General features: G+C 40.9%; 1 protein-coding gene across 4 annotated transcripts in view; it reads left to right on the forward strand.

Annotated features, from left to right (window-relative positions):
- Nucleotides 1-2,434: 2,434 nt before the first annotated feature.
- LOC137260180 (atrial natriuretic peptide receptor 1-like) overlaps nucleotides 2,435-18,349 on the forward strand; it is a 52,221-nt gene continuing 36,306 nt past the window's right edge. For 3 of the 4 annotated variants that reach the window (XM_067797876.1, XM_067797875.1, XM_067797874.1), the window contains exon 1: nucleotides 2,447-2,525. The gene's annotated coding sequence lies outside the window, so the exon portion shown is untranslated. Of the gene's footprint in view, nucleotides 2,526-6,063; nucleotides 6,167-6,570; nucleotides 6,646-6,850; nucleotides 6,976-18,349 lie in introns of those variants that run through there. The other variant, XR_010954737.1, reaches the window with a different exon arrangement.

Raw genomic sequence — 18,349 nt, forward strand, 5'->3', positions numbered from 1 at the left:
CTGCTGCAAGACAGTTGCCATCAGGAAGTTCTGTAACGGTTATGAAAATGAAAATGACAAAGAAAAATTAATGTTGAGATGATATTACTTAAAAGAAGCATCGTGCTGACAAACAAGTGGAAAGTAACATTCTTCTTTAATATTATCTCTACAGTCAAACTAGCCATTTAAGTTTCAGTAATATGTTGTGAAGTTACAGAGTCCATTATGTCGCATGTGTCAGGCAAATAACACACAGTGTGAATCGTATACCTTTCTCTGCATCAAGCAACTAATATTAACCATTATGGAAGGTGTTACGTCGCTTTTACCTCATTTGATGACAAACTAGCGTCTTGGCCTACAATTTCCAAAATGTAGCATATTATATTCGACACAACTGCCTCGCGTAGAACATTGTGGTTTCCTCTTCTGTTCTAGAACACATTCAATGTTATTGATTGAGGGTATAGATGTTATAGTATCCACCCGAACAGGACCCCGTTAACATATCTTGGAATGAGTGAGTAAGTTAAGTTTTACTCCACTTTAACAGTGTTCCAGCAATATCACGGAAGGGAACATCAGGAATTGGCTTGTCACATTGTACCCATATCGGGAATCAAACCCAGGTCTTCCTCCTGAAGATCGACCGCTTCAATCGCCAGGTTATCCCACCGCCCCTATTTAGGAATGACGTAACTGATGTAGGCCTCTACCATAACCCAAAGACTGATATATTGCACAAACATGGTCAGGTTTATTTGACGGTTGGGGACAGGGTAACAATAACAACCCCTGCTTCAGTTAGTGTCTCTTGTCTTTCAGTTCGTATCTTTGGTGTTTCAGTTCGCGTCTCTTGTGTTCCAGTTCACCTCTCACTTGTCTCAGTTTCTGATGTGTCTCACATCGTGCCTCACCTTCACAGTATTAGCTGTCACACGATACTACCAGACACGGCAATTACATGTTTGGCTATCTCATCAAGTTTATAGACAGATGGTTCAAATATAAACAGAGGGAAGAATGTGCAAGTGTTTGCTATCAGCAGGAATATGTTCAACGTTCAGAACTAGTAATACCACGTGTTTGCCGAGATCTGTCTGAGTTTTAGTTGTGTGTTTGTTCCTATGGTACAAGCGACTATGACTTGAACAAATATTTCATTATTCGCATTTGTGTTAGTACGCGTGTACCAAGTTGTAACGTGGGCGGATACGTATTCCCAAATATTTCATTTGCATGCCTTTTGAGTTCTCAACTGCACCGCAATATACAGCAAAGAGTACATTTGACACGAATAAGTAGAGGGCGGTGGTGTACAACGTGTCAAGCCTATGTTTGGTGTCCCCCCTCTTGATATTGCTGGAATATTGCTGAAAGCGGCGTAGAACCCTCTCATTCACCCAAGCAGTAGTTAAACCTTTATTATTTCGAGATTGGAGATTCACCATTATTTCCAAACTGCCGTTGATCCCTTTTCAGGGGACAGATTACAATTTCAAAGGGTTCCACTCCAGAGAGAAGTGGGGGCAGCATTGTGATTCTTTACTGTACGAATGATTTTGCGATGTCATTGTTGCTATATTCCTAGTTCTTTCCTAAAGCCATATAAACCTCCATACCCCTAGGATGTGTGGTTTTAAAGGTTTTCCACGTAGCAGTTTGAGAAAATAGTCACGTATATCATGATCAGATTTAAGATAGTTCATTGTTGTAACCACGATAACTGCATTCTTATTCCCCTGACGTGGTCATGGCTTGATTATAGGATATATATTATATAACACCATAGTCCAACGTTAGGATGTTACATCCTAACACATATGACATCCTAAACGGATGTAAAGACCTGAAGTTCAGGACTGAACTTGACGTACACTACAAGCTTTGAATAGTTAACACTTTTAACATTTATGATTTCTATAATTTCCACTAGCAAAGACAAACAACACGTGGCGTAAAACCATACTCACTCACCCAAAGCAACGTAACCGACGGGGGATGGAAGTCTGTTAGTTGGTGTATAGCGGCTTTTCATACCGACGAGCACGAAATGTATACTATTAGAATAGCTGTAAAGAATATAGACAATACAACTTCATCTGACCTTTCCTGGAACCGTATCAAATCTCGACTTTCTTAACAGGGAATCTGTTTCACCTTTTGAAAAAAACATATACTTTTACTGCCGTGGTTACTAATTACCGTGTACACAGATACAACGAATTATTGTGTTCGAATTTAGAAAAGTAATCACAGCACTTGCCGTGCGGTCCACTCCTGCTTTATGTGACGGAACAAAGGTCATTCCGTTTTAACATGGACTCTGCCTAAATGTCAAGCTGTGATTAAGTGGCCTTGTATGTTAGCAATGCGATAATGTGAACTATAATCACACCTAATGGTGTAATTGGCTTGAATCATGAAAGGCCACTCTTTCATTCAAATCTGTATATAAACGTACAGTGAACGAACAGAGAACCATGAACATAGAGCCATGAAGACCGTTCTTACAGCTTGCGTTGCCCTGATGGTTGTCACAGGTATGTGTCCTTGAAATTCTTGTCCAGACTGTGCCACTGACATGATCTCATGGGGTCAGTCGGTACTGTCCACAACATAGATTTGGTGTTCTTGTTCTTGTTCGTCATGTAGGATGTTCTTGTAAAACAGAAACACGCCATGGGAGAATACGGCGTTAAATGTGCTTAAATTCAAAGATGTGCTTTGCCTTCTGTAAAAGTTCTTATTCCATTTCATTGTTAAAGAGCAGTTCACGCTACAAAACTTGGGATTTCAAAGTTTTCATGTTATGAACTGACGAGAGTGGAAACAAGCTGGCATGTTTGGTCGACTATAGTTTGACTAGATATAGGTACTGTATCAAAAGGCACTTAATGAGTGAGTGAGTTAATATATAACGTCACATCGGCAATATTTCAGCCATATCGTGACGGGAATATTTAACATTTAGGTGGAATATATGTGTATTATAAAAACCTGTCGACAAAGGGCAGTAAACAACTAGAATATCACAATTAACATTAAAACTAGCGTAGAAATTTAAAACTAATATCATTAAATGGTCAATACAACATAAACAAACGGCCTTAGATCGCCAACAACTGAAGGTAGATCACCACACTGGGGCCCGTGGGCACTTAATGAACTATAATAACGTTACACTATTTTTTTTTTAACTGGGCATTGTTTACAGGAAGTGAGAGTGAACTCTAAGTTCTCTAAATTGTGACATATTGTATGGCTGGTCGGGTGGTCGTTGGACAAAATAGCCCATCCAGTCGATCCCTTGTGCAAGGGACAAAGTCGAATCTCTTATACAACTGGATTGTCTGTGTCATATCCACATCATACACCATCAAAGGTTGTTTTTATACCACACAGAACATATCACAATGATGAAATAAAGTCTGCTTCAGCTTTCGCCGTTCATAACGCAGTGATGCCATATTGCCTTGTTCAATACAGGACGTATTGTGACACATTACATCCTTCTTCAGAACGGGGCTGTCTGTGATATCCAGATGACACACACACTATGGTGTTAAAAAAAACGTGAACTCGGTATATGTCACACGTCCATACTGACTTCCACATAATATACTGATGCAGCGTCTCCTGGTTCAGAACAGGTCCGTTTGAGATCTCAATATTACTTTCTACTATAATACGATACAGTCAAACGGGCTCTTTGTGAACTCCGCAGTACATAATATTTTTATGTGATATCGCCTGGTTTATGATGGGGCTGTCTGTGAACTCTTCATGTTATAATACTCTAATGCGATGTAATGGAGTTCAATACAGTTCTAATTATGACCTCCATTTTACAAATTACTGTGATGTGACGTAGCCTAGTACAATGCATTAACTATTACTGTCATGCAATATAGTCTGGTTCGTTAGGAGTCTGCTTAACCGCCATATCTCATATGTCAGCCTCAACAGGTCCGATGAGTAGGTCACGGCACATCGAGAGACCTTATGTTGTTCAGTACTTCCGGTGACAAACAACGGTTGTCAGTTGACAATATAGAACAAATAATCCTTGCACGTCTAACAAATGTCCGATCTAACAAGCGCCAAGTTATCCAGTTATTACGACTGTCAGCAGCTGTGAAAGCAAAGCATGGTTGTTCACTTGTACACTCCGGTCTCGTAAAGTATTTGGTGGTTGAACCAAGACTGGTTCTTGAATATACGCCTGTCACCTGGACGCTGGGCCCCGTCTCGCATGTCGTTGGCGCGCCCAAAAGGAGACGGAAACTAGCTTAGTGCCGGAGGTAGCACCTCGCGAGACTTCCAGTCCCTATATGGGGTTGTTTGTCACGTCCAAATTACATATACCAAAAATGCAAGCTAGTCTGGTTGAGTCGAGAGCTGAGTGTGACTGCTGCAGTACATGTTACTGTCATGAGATATAGCCTGTGGCAGTAAAGGGCTGTTAAAAGTGCCCACCATATAAGGTTTCACTGTGATACGTTTTAACACAAATCCTGTTTGCTACCTCCACATTTCATGTTATTGCCGTGCGATAGAGCTTGGCATGGTAAACCACTGTTTGTGACCTATGTATCACTATGATGAGTCGACACACTAGAGCCTGGGGACCTTTTGTTTTGATGTTAACCTGGGTCACTAAGACGATGTTTGAAACTGAATCTAAGTGATCTGTTTAGCGAGAACCCGACGGAAACTGCAGCAAATGACCTGGTTTAGAACGTACAAGGAATGGTATACATGTCGATCTTATTCAGCGTGTGAGCAACTGCATTTTGCTTCATTAAGACAGAAAACTTAGTTACATGTCATTAAAGACAAAGCTGTAAGTGATAGAAGCATGTTTCATGTGGTCACACCATAGACTGCTTTTCCCAAGCCTGAAAAGTGAGAGCCATTTTACACAAGGTACGATATAGTCCTCACACACGGCATTTCATTTCATCAGGATGCCAGCGTTTGGTCCCACGACCTGGTCTACGTCAGTTGAGTTCGAGGTTCCAGGAGTTTGGCATAACCCAAGTGATGTGTAGCTAGTGTCATGGCGTCTGTCAAATCGAGGTACACGCTCAACGAAGGAGTTTGGAGGGGTTATAATGTACGTTAGTGCCAACTACCTGACTGATCTGGGGCAGACCTTTCATGGTATGCTGAGGCATTACCGTCACAGAATGGAGTTTTCCATCTTCTTCTTGTCCATTGTGGCAACAAACATTGTACCGACATTTTTCGAGTTGCACTAGAGGGTGGGCTACATTAAATCTTTCGGTATGGCAAACTACCTAACGTACGTGAAGTCTGATCGAATTTCCCCAACAATAAATCATCATTGTAATGCAATATCAGTCCCTAAGATCGGCCAGTGAAGACATCGGGGACTTACAGATTTCATGTCAAGGTAAAACTCCATACACCAGCATCAGTGAGTTCTGCCTTCAGGGATGAGGGGAAGTCCAGAAGAAATTGATCATGTCATAATCATATCAATGTAGGTAGATTTACTCGATGGAAAAGGTGAATTTGGAATTTAGTCCCTGAGATTCTTGACGATTATATGCTACACAATCTGATCACGCGAACCATTAGAACCATTAGAACCATTAGAACCTCGTGTCTCCGATTTTCTGATTTGGTCGTACCTTCTGTTGTTACTAGTATCATATGGATCAGTAGATCTGTCACGATTACCCCTACTTTCCTGGTGTGAGATGGTCCAGTTCAGGGTCCATTGCGCCTGACTGTGATGCCACAGACCCTGGTTCAATTCCGGCTTGGCAGTGTGAACTTCTCATTATTATCAAGATCATACAGTATCTCCAGTGTCAGTACTGGGATCTCTGTGGCTTGCACATTGCTTGCCATATGATGCAACGTAATTTGGTTCAATACAGGCCAGTTTCCATACTGCCACGACCACGTACAATATGGACAAGACTAAGACAGTATGTGTGACGCCGACGTTACAGGTTAACAACATAGGCTGGTACAGCATATGCGTGACCTGCACGAAACCTGTTCCCGGAAAGCTATCCAGGGTTGAGTGTGTCACGCCTGTTTCAGTGTCGACTGGCGAGTGTCCACCCGGTGTGCCTATGCCTACTTGCCTTGGCGAACCCTGTGCGATGCACCCGACATGCAAGGCGTATCCGTCGGCAACGTGCACGTGAGTACAGACATCCGTAGTTAAAAGGGACCCTCGCCCATTCATAGAAGTAGGGAATCACATACAATGTTCAAATTGTCAGATAAAACAGTTCCCAGTTCTGGTTGTATGATAATGAGTATGGAACACAGTGCTGCCTTTAGTGTAGCATGGCAGCAGAAGTGGTAAGAGACGGGTAAGTTGGAAAATTTGAAAGCTGATAGTTTCGAATGAATTCCGCCACAAGTGGTCAAGCACTCGTTCACTGGACAAGATGCGAACATCAGCATGACGTTTGATTTCATGTTCATATTGATCATTGCTGTGACTGAAACTCGGATGTTTGCGGCTCCGATTTCGAAAGCATATTAAATGCCTCAGTTTCCATTCAACGACAAATCCTGACTAAGTAAAGTCATTTACAGGAACAACTACTGCGGGGGATGCAATGCTATCTACTCCTTTGAAGGAAAAGTTGTTAACTGTGACGAAATTGAATGGTAAGTCTGATCGTTTATGTTTTCAGACGTCGATTAGCAGTACCAGATTGAATTGAAGACGATTAGTGCAGATCGTTGTGTGCAAAAGCTTAATGAAATATTGTTGGTCCTCGGTTGTATTCCTTTGTGTGTCATTAAACATTGCAGTACTGCCCATTCAAACGTCCAGACCTTTGCAACTTCTCTGTCATTTATATCTTCCTAGATACATTGGTGCCTCTTGCAAAAGATCCAAGGCTGTCTCCAGGCTCTAGGGTCCGAATGGACAGTATGTATTTGGTCAAATCAACCACGTGAACTGTACTATTGGCAATAAAACATTAATAATCATGTGTGAGTACTTTCTCCTCTTGTGATCGATACTATACACACTTCTAATTTATATTGTTGTGCAACAAGATGATTCGTGTTGTCTTGGTTGAGTACCTACTGTAGTATTTGCTTGTCCATGTCTCAATAATGAATGACTCGCTTAAATCCGAATGAGGTTCGCGAGTTACACTTGCTTGACATGCCCGGCGTTGTGTGAGGCCAGTGAATAATAAAACTTCTAACGATCTCCATTGAACTTATATGTGAAAGAATACGTTGGACATTTCACTTCTGGAAATTGCAACAATACTAAGTGTTCCTTTGTGACATTTGATTATATGTCTCTCACATTTTATCCACAACAGTCCTCATTTTTATATCAGTGAGTATCATCGTCCACATATTTGTTATCTACACATGCGTTTGAACTCATATGTCAACTCTGCTTGAGTGACCCGACTATGTGACCCGACTATGTGATCCGTCTATGTGAAATGACTGTGTGATCCCGAGTATGTGACCTGACTGCGTGATCCTGACTATGTGACCTGACTGTGTGACCCGACTATGTGACCTGACTATGTGATCCGGCTATGTGACCTGCCTATGTGACCTGACTGTGTGACCCCGACTATGTGACCTGACTGTGTGACCACGACTATGTGATCCGGCTATGTGCCCCGAGTATGTGACCAGGTGGCAGAACCTGAAGGAAACCTACGGAATCCATATTGACTTGATGATTGTAGGTGAAATTAAACTAGTATCCATAAATTCGTTTTCGAGTTGAATCATACAAGGCAATTACATGACATGGTACATGACATGGTACATGACATCTAAATGAAAGTCCAAGGAAAAACACGTGCTTTAAAACAGATAACATTGTGCAGTGTACTCTCAGTGGGAATCAAGAGCATCTACTGACTTATTTCGGCAGTTTTCCATTCTTGTATCGTGTCATTTTCCATCCATGAAATTTACTTGAACGATTAACCAGCTGGATATGAACAAACAAAGTCTTGCTCATCAATTCTCAAATGATGCCCATTCAGTAACGTTGTCTATCTATGACAATATCTACATGTGAAGTTACAGAAGAGATCAGGACAGTAATAATTTGTAATGGGTTATATATGCTATTTCACTTTCTCAGTAAAGTACAAATTCTAGTACTTTTTTGGTTGAGTCTCATTCGGGATTCAAACCCGCACCCTCAGAGTCAGGCACCTAATCGCCAGCACACAAAGTCAGACGCCTAGCCTGCTCAGCCACCGCGACTTCTACCACGAGAAAGTGAAATCCCAAATATCACATACGTTGTACTGGGTTAAGTAAATATTTCACGTCACATCGGCAATATTTCAGCTATACTGAATGGTTATGGGCACCTGGTACTGAGTCTGGTCATTATAGCGAACACATGTGTGTGGACCTCCTGAAGTGTTGACATCTCCCATGAACCAGTACATTACCCTCCTTAGACTGGTCGGATTCCAGCATCAAAAGTCCATATGGGTCACAGAGGCATAAACGCGGACATAATAGACATAATTACTACTGTCAGTTACGACCGGGCAATGTTGGTGGAAAAATAAACAAACATAATCACAAAAATTAACCACAAGATCATGTACATCGAGTAAACAAATACCATCAGTCACTTAATACCTTCTTGAGGAAATTTATTAACAGACAAAACAAATATCACCAAAGAGAGTTATTAATGTCACCGAGCTTGCGTCACAACCCAATCCAGTCTCTTCACTTGTTTTCAAAAGGATTTATTGCACACTGGACAAATTGCACACTGGGGCACATACATGTCGGTTATGGCTGATGTCCTTAAACGGGTACCAACCTGTATATTATGTTTGTGTCACTGTTCTTGTATAAAGGAATCAATAATCTTGGAAACTCACACCGAAGTGTTTGTGAAGCATGGCAAGTCTTGCCATCAGTCACACAAAAACTCAATACGGTGGAATGTGTCAAATCCGGACGTGTCAATCCGAAAGTGTTTGTACAATGGTGTACAAATATTGATTTGTAATCAAGTTGTTCATCAATATGAAGGCTTGTTTATAATATGTATTCAACAGGGTGGTGTTACTGTCAGGGTGGTGTTACTGTCAGGGTGGTGTTACTGTCAGGGTGGTGGTGTTACTGTCAGAGTGGTGTTACTGTCAGAGGTGTAATCGGGGTAAGCCGATGCTCTGACATTAGAGAGATCTAGGTGAAACAAAAACATAGTATATTGTCCAAGACTCTCAGACGCCTCACCACAAAACTGGGTAGACTCGTTTCACTAGCGGCGGATGACTGGCTAGGATTGACAGTCGCCAGTTGTGAACATAAAGTTAATCGAATATTGAGTAATATCACGGAAACTATACTCTTGAATTATAGTCACAGACTACCAAACATAACTACACGTGAGTAGTGTCTGATGTACAAAGAACCAGCAGATAAAGCGCATTCATGTAGTATTTGTGTACAGTTTGGAAGTTTCTAGAGTTTGGAATGTTATCAGCGTCATGTGTTATATCACTGAAAGTCTCAACCTAAACAAAAAAGACCCCTCTCCAACTATACCAGATACATCTTGCAATACCTCGGGTCCGATCTCGCTTGCGAGCTGGAGATTGCCACTGGTATACAAGTAACACTTTTCTGAACTCAATTACATATGAAGCGAAAATATGAGTGAAAGTGCGAAATAAACTTCGAATTAACATTGAGGTGGTTAGAGAGGACCTCTGTAAAACCACACGCATTACTGTGGCACTTTTATAATCACATGGAAGCAATAATTCAAACCTACATTGAACGGTTGCTACTGTTTAACCCACTGCCTACTGCCATCCTTGTATCTGTCGGAAACAAAGAGATAATTTACTTTACTGTCTCTCAGCACATGAATCATAATATGTGGCCCTCTTGCGTACCCTTTCTGTAATACGAAAGCCATAGTATAGATTCAAAAAAAGCTTTTTACCACTTGCCTGTGGCTTCGTTTCAATTCAAACAGTAAGGAGTTTTTTCTGTCTGTGTCTTCAGAGACTAAGCCTTCGTCTCCCTTTGTAGTTGTTTGGTCCATTTTACCAAACGACAGTTAAGATCTGGGCATGACTGATTTCGTAAGAAACTAATGTACGAATAGTAGAGTGCATTTGCTAAGAATGCCATCATTTCCCACTGGCACGGAAGGATGAGATGTCCATGACTTTAAACCTTTGACGTGCAGTTCTCAAGTAATGCAACCCTTCACCTTAGACTGTGGGACTTCGAGCTGGGCTTTTGTGAAGGATGAGATGTATTCCTGTTTTTCTCAGACTTGGTTATCCATGTTCCTGACTTGTCTGTACTTTTGTAGTTCTTCTCATCGAAACAGCAGACGGCCTTCGAACTTGGACAGGACGACGCACGCTGTTTAAATTATTGTTGTTGTGATGGGACTCCGTAGTTCCGTGCTTGTCGACGGATTTTTAATTCTTCTTTCGAAACGTCCTGGTCACCAGTCGGAAAGAGGATGTCATATGCAGCGTATTGAATGGCAGTGGCATAGCTTCAGCGTATTACAAAAACCTCGTGCTTATACGTTTGTGATTGATGATGTTACAATAATAACATTCAGCTTGTCATGTTTCCTGGGCGGTTCCTGGTATAGTATCCCGGCATCCACCCGTAGCGGTAGTAGCGTGTTTTCCGAATCATTTAACAGTGTAATAAATTATGTCTGTAAAGAGGCTGATGACTTCAGTCCAAACTCGCTTAGTCTACAGGCAACATCGATGATCTATTCTTTGAAGTTGTTTTCCCTTAAGCATTGTATCTTTTGTTATTTGCACAAACGAGTAAGAACATTGCACAATGTTCACCTACAGTGATTGTTCCTTCATTGACCAACCCAAACTGACTAGCGTTTTACCTGACAATAGTACCTAGTGTTCCCGAACACATTCTAATAAAATACCATGATCTCATCATGTAGTAACCTCCTCTGATCCGGTAGAATTGGGATGCATTATTCTTGAACGTCTGATGACCATAGATGCTTGGACGAGTCACCTTTCTGCACATTACGTTATTTACCATCAAAAGTAAAATTCATTACCACCACTTCTGTTTACAGTCATATTTGAAAAGTCGAATGTCATTCCTTCACATACTTCCTCAAGGCTCGTTACGCGTCTTCGGTGGTTGAAGATGGTGACGTAGACGTCGTCCACGGATAGCACAGACAGGTGACAAGTCTTCGGGTTTACTGTGGTAAGGCAGTAATGTTCTCCTGCAGTGGGAACGTACTAGCTATGCAGTATGAACACCCTGTGCATCCTGATACAAAATATGTAGCGCTCATGGCACCACGTGTCCGCCCAGGATTCATCAGAAAACGGCCAGTCAGTCGATGGTTAACACGTAGACGTACAGTTCTATCTGGGTTATACATACGAGTGCAGCAATTTGATCTGGTCATTACCTACAAATTGATGTATTGCAGACTTTGCCAATCGAGAGGTGTGAGACGAAGCATTGTCATGGAAAATCAGAACTCCAGCCCTCAACAGCTCTCACGTTGTACTCTTATGTATACCCCAGTATGCTTCGAAGACCTGTTGCTTTCGAACTAGTTGATCTATTTAAGTAAAATAACTGGAAATGCTGATGAAGAACACTGTCCAACAACCCTCTTAAGATTAGTTGGAGTCACCGGTCTAGAAATTATGTAGGCTTAAAACTTTTTTATCAGCCCTCGTACTTGCAATACACTTCGACTGTTGATGGTTCATAATGTACACATGTACAAAGTCCAATTTCTTTGTAAGCTAAATGTAAACGACAACATAGTTTAACAGGGTTTTGGGCTAGTACGGAAAACCAAGAATAGCGTGTTCGTCAAAGCTGCGTCCACTGCACACTCATATATCCGCTGCCATAGCACTATCATTGTCAATGTCATGATCTGGAAAGGTTTTCTCAGAATAAAACGTTTATGAACTAATTCAACCGCTAGATACCCGTTAGTATGCCATTTTGATGTGTGTACATGAGAACATTTTGTTTCACTTGCCTGAAAGTATTTTGCGGTAATGTGAAAGTGGAAAGGAAATAACCTTTAAATGTCTTCAGCATAAATTGTGCGACAGACGTTTGTAATATGAAAAGACCATTGTTTCACCCACATAATGCTGTAAACGTCACATAAGATTGTAAAGGTGGCTTTTGCAGACAAAAACAAAATGTCTCCATAAATTCAGCAACAGTCTGATGTTTTTGCTGTGGAAATTCCATTGTTTCATCCATACATTACTGTAAAAAGACCCATGAGATGCCAGGGAAGCACTGTGACGTTGTGGTGTTGAAGGAACTCCATCGAAACTCGGGCTGTATGTGGGCGAGCATTGTCTTGTTGGAACTCGAAGTTTCGACCAACTCGACGTTGAAAGGGAACAACTATCGGCCTCAATACCTCATCACGGTAACGAACACCTGTGAGGCGTCCATCTACACGAAGAAGTTCAGTCCTACCGTCGTAGGTGATCCCTCCCCACACCATAACAGACCCCCCACCGTAGCGATCATGTTGTCTGACAGTACATGGAAGAAATCGCTCATTTCGACGTCTCCAAGCACGAATTCGACCACCTGCAAAGTCTAAGTTAAAGCGTGATTCGTCACTGAACATTGTATACCTCCAGTGACGTAACTGACGGACGCCATGACGTCAAGCCCATGCCAGTCGTAGACGCTTGTGTTGGCTTGTAACCCTGCTGATTTCAGCCGATTCCTTACAGTTCGGTCGCTTATTCTTACATGAGTGATAGCCCTGAAGTCAACGTTGATTTTGGAAGAGGATTTAAAGCGATCCCGCAATGCAAGGAGCCGTATGTGTCGATCTTCACGAGCAGTTGTTTTTGGACTTGGGCCACGACCAGGTCTCATTTTCACGTCACCAGTTTGACGGAACAAGTTCCACAAACGTGAAATAACGCTTTTTTGACTTTTGCATGTCCCTAGCAGTTTGGCAAATTGACATCCCACCCTGTATTTTCCCGATCGCTTGCCATTTCTGCTGGTTGGTTAGGTACTGTCTTGGCATTGTTGTAGACCTTTCTGTAACCTTTACTCTTCCTTAAGTGAAGGATGCTACCAAGCTTCAAGATCTTTATACCCACTTTAGCATGTTTTGCACGTGCAAATGGCTCTGTATGGTTGTGTTTTTGAGCATTGCTTTTAAGAAGTATTTGGTCAAGAGGTCTGAGACTTTACGATAACATGTCTTATTTCTCTAAATAAATCTAAGCGTTCCCTTATTCTTTTCCATCAGTATACTTTGACAGTACTGTGAACCGTTGTACAAAACAACCTTGTCGCTAAGCCTGCCTTATGTCTATGTTATCGTATGGGAGTTAAGGTAACCTAAGCGCTAAGCCTGCCTTAAGTCTATGGTATCGTATGGGAGTTAAGGTCACCTTAGCGCTAAGACCTCTTTAAACTACGACCCCGTGGATTACAGGTCGGCGAGCAGTGTGTAAGATGAATGTGTGAATATGTAAGATGAATTCCCAAATGATGGGTGAGTAAAACATCACACACGTAATGAGGTAAATTGTAAAGCATACATAAGAGGTGAATGTGAAGAAGATGAATGAGGTGAGTGTGAAGCAGTTGTAAGTGGTTAGTGCAAAGCAGTAGTTGTAAGTGGTGAATGTGAAGAAGATATAAGACATGATTGTGAAGCAGATGTAAGAAAAGAATGTGAAGCAGATATAATAGGTGAGTGTAAATAAAGCAGATGTAAGTGGTGATTGTGAAGCGGATGTAAGTGGTGAATGTGAAGCAGATGTAAGTGGTAAGTGTAAAGCAGATGTAAGTGGTAAGTGTAAAGCAGATGAAAGACGTTGAGTGTGAAGCAGATGTAAGAGGTGAATGTGAAGCAGATGTAAGTGGTAAGTGTAAAGCAGATGTAAGTGGTAAGTGTGAAGCAGATGTAAGACGTGAGTGTGAAGCGGATGTAAGAGGTGAATGTGAAGCAGATGTAAGTGGTAAGTGTAAAGCAGATGTAAGTGGTAAGTGTGAAGCAGATGTAAGACGTGAATGTGAAGCAGATGTAAGTGGTAAGTGTGAAGCAGATGTAAGAGGTGAATGTGAAGCAGATGTAAGTGGTAAGTGTAAATCAAATGTAAGACGTGAGTGTGAAGCAGATGTAAGTGGTAAGTGTGAAGCAGATGTAAGAGGTGAATGTGAAGCAGATGTAAGTGGTAAGTGTGAATCAGATGTAAGACGTAAGTGTGAAGCAGATGTAAGTAGTAAGTTAATGTAAACCACATGCAACACTGGAGTCAAAACTGATGTAATGAAGAGGTAAACTGCAAAACTTATGTGGAAAGCACATTTGAGGAGTGAGTTTAAGGCATAGTAACTGCGTAAGATGATAAAACATATGTCACAGGTGATTGCCAAACACCTGTAGGAGAAGAGTGTAAAACAGATGTAAGAGATGAAGCAGATGTGAAAGTTGATAAAATACAATTATAGCTGATGAAAAGCACTTAACGGGGTGTAGGAGGAGGCTGTAAGACACATGTTGGTGACAGTATGTTTTGTATGTATGTATGTACGTATGTATGGATGGATGGATCCATGCATGGATGGATGGATGTAGAGGTTGAATTAATATAAAGTACTAAAAGACATTTTCACCTGCTTTCTAGACTGATTAGCACCATACACGACTTGTGCTTATGGTAAGGCACAGAGATGAAAAAAATGAGTTACTATTCGTTCGCATCATATCAGTGTTTTATTGCTTGGACAAGACTCGACTATTTACAGGCATTGGTGACACACGGTTACCCCAGCCCCAGGCACTAATGCTCACTCACTCACTTTCTTACACGCAAATACATATGACAGTTGAACACTGTGGCAAACATTTGACAGAGCGAGTGGCATTGTCTTGCAGTTTGGGGGGGGGGGGGGGGGGGGGCTTCTCCTATTCACTCAGTATGTCTACCCACTCTACACGGTAGCAATTTCCTGTTGAGCCTCAGCTTGACACTTCACATTTGGCGAATTGCTGGAAACCGACTTTACACTAAAATAGTCAGGATTTTTCGTATCAGTAGTATGACCAGAGTATATTATTCATGAAAAATGAAACTCGGAAGTGCGATAATGATAATTGTGGATACCAGATACACGATAAGGTACACAATAATGGGAGTTTTTTTATAAGCTCTATCTTTCAAGAGGACAGCAATACTGATAAAGTGATGTATTTGAATTCACAACAGATAAGCAACCAAAATAAACCTTTCCATTTTTTGCTAAAACAAACTACATTATACAATCATAGATTGGAGGGGAGGTCAGTTCCTGTTTTTATGGACCCGCGAAAGGTACAATTGACCGAGGAGGAGGTCCGAGGTTAATATTGCTTTTCGTGGGTGCATAAAAACAGTTATAGACCAAATTCACCAGCCTATAATTGTAGTATAATGTAGTTACCGAAAAAAGCTTCTGAAACAAAAAACATGTCCATTTAGTCAAGAAAAGTAATTTTGTTTACCCTACAAACCAATAACGTTATGTCAAAAATGTAAACATTGTAAACAACAGAATGACGTCATAACTTGACGTGATAGAGCTCTCAAGTCAATGTGCCCCTGGACGGACCTGGGTTGGAGTATGTGTGTCTGTCCACGTTCACGTGACCGCCTCTAGACCAATCAGGTAAATGTATGCTTACAAAATAAAATGTGACGTTTCATGGATCTATATTGTGTACAGCGACTGTTACAGGGATAAAATAGTTTGCCAAGATGGAACTAAACTGACTCATCCAGACCTAAAGCAGCCATGCTGTCAGTTTAAAATACATAAATGTAGATGTGCAAATAGGCAGCATCCTTGACCATCCCATCTTCATGACGAACGGAATATTTTGTATTTTATGTTGTTCATGAACTGTTTATGAAGACAATGGAACAAATAAATTCGTCAACCTTATTTAATAGATAAATATCTATCTGTTTAATAAGGTTCGCGAATTACACCCGGCACTTGAAATCGATAATAACTGAAAAGCAAATATGGTCAGAAACATTTATTTGAAATACATAACGTGTTGGCCACTCTATCATTGCGAACTGAAACTATATAATATCATACATTTCTTCGCTATTATTGACATGTCACGAAAATAGTTTAGTTCTCATGTTTTTGTCAATATGTGTCTTCGTCGACATATCTATTAGCTGCGCATTCGTTTGAATTCATATGTCGTCACTGTCAGCAACCTCATCCGAAAGTTAACCAGGAGGCAGGACCTGGAAAAAAAACAGCGGATTCTAGATCCTTTTAATGATTGCATTTTATAATGTTTTTTTGTCTTTTTCGAAGTAAAAAAATCATTTAGGAGGAGGATAAAACACTGTTAATTTTCGGATTTTAGAGAACATGTCATCAGAAAGAAACTCTTGGTAAGAAAGACATCGACGGAGTCTTAGCTTAGATGACTCTATAATGATAGGTAAACAAGCAGCTTAAATACATCAATATGTACTTGCGACGGGAAAGATTGGTATCTGTTCACCTCTATCACAAACGTGCCGACTTGCTTTGGAAGTTTCTTAAGTTTTATATCGTCTCTCTTTCCATCCTTCATATTAAGTTGAGCGATGAACCTGTTGGGTATGAACAAACAATGTTTAAATTTACGAATGTTTGTCCGTTCAATATCATTGTCAGACTACGACAGACATTTGGCTACGTTACAAAGAAGATGAAGACCGCAGTAATGATTACGGAATGATTATACATACGTTGTTCTGAGTCTGGTGATTATGGCGAACATCGTATGTCTAGACATCCTGAAATAGTGACATCTTCCTGTAATCATTTTCGTCCCCTGCTGACGCAGCCTGGGATTCAGCACCATCAGTCCATATGGTCCACACAGGAATAAACGTGACTCTGGTAGACAGAATTACTCTTCTTAATAACCAAAAAACCTTGTTAAAAGACAAGACAACACCATCACATGTTTGGACATTTTGTGGATTCTCTAATCTTTTCCACACAATGTTTCGGGGTCATTACAGATCCCCTCATCAGGTGAACTAACGGTTGAAACTATGACGTCGACGCTATGACGTCACAATGCACGTGACATCACAATCACAAGGTCGAGTACAATATTAAGTGTAGTTGAAACTTGCCTTGTTACTTACACAATGATGGTATATTTATGCTAGCTTCTAAACCTAAATGCTAATACACAGTGACTTCTAATTACACCATGATTAAATGACATTAGGCTTCCCAGAATGAAAAGAAAAGAGATTTCGGAACACATAGCAAGTGATCATAATTAAGTAATCGTGTGGAGTGAGTGAGTGAGAGTGAGTGAGTGAGTTTTACGCCAGAGTCAGCAGTATTCCAGCTATATGGAGGCTATCTGTAAACAATCGAGTCTGGACCAGATAATCCAGTGATCAACAGCTTGAGCATCGATCTGCGCAGTGACATGTGTCAACCAAGTTAGCGATTGTGACCACCCGATCCCGTTAGTCGCCTATTACGACAAGCATAATCGCCTTTTATGGCAAGCAGGTCTATTCTATCCCGTCCTTTAGGGTTGTAATCTTACAGAATATCATTTAGATACTTTCGAGGAATAACAATGATGTGCGTCGGAGAAAACAGGAGGAGGTTGTAGTTACGAAGACATTAACGGGCAATGAATCGTGACCAGGGGTCTAACTGCCATGCCTACTTGGGACGGCCTGATTTGCTTTTGATAAACTCTTTTGGATGAACATTTGATAAATGTGAAGTTTCCTGTCTATTCATTCTGAGAAGCCTGCTATCAAGTAATCATTGTGTAATTGACAATCACTGTACTCAATTGTAATATTACATTGACATCAAGGTCACTCTTCCTTTCTAAAGGAAGTAACAATTCTGAAGCAGTCTCTGTCATACTTTTTTTGCATTCATATACCTGCTCACTCTAACATTACCAACGAATTACGATTGTTTTGTTATTACCATATAATGTGTTATGGCAAAAACTCAAGCCTCACCACGCAACTGAATACATTCTGTTAACTAGAAGTAGATAGCTGAGTAGGAAAGGTAGTCACCAGTTAAGGAAACGAACTCAATTCGATGTCCAATGTTCGCATATCATGAAATCGATACCCTTGATTTATTGTCTCAGTCTGTCCAATACACAGCTACTCGTGTGTCCTGTCTGATATACAATGAACCTGAAGATGAAGAGCATTCCTGTAGTACTTCTGTACAATTCTAGAACGCGAGAGCTTGGAATGTTATCATCAGCATGTATGCTTACCAAATGGGTTGACCTGAAAGTGGTTTA

This window comes from Haliotis asinina, chromosome 13 (genome assembly GCF_037392515.1).
Source record: "Haliotis asinina isolate JCU_RB_2024 chromosome 13, JCU_Hal_asi_v2, whole genome shotgun sequence".
Lineage (NCBI taxonomy): Eukaryota > Metazoa > Mollusca > Gastropoda > Lepetellida > Haliotidae > Haliotis > Haliotis asinina.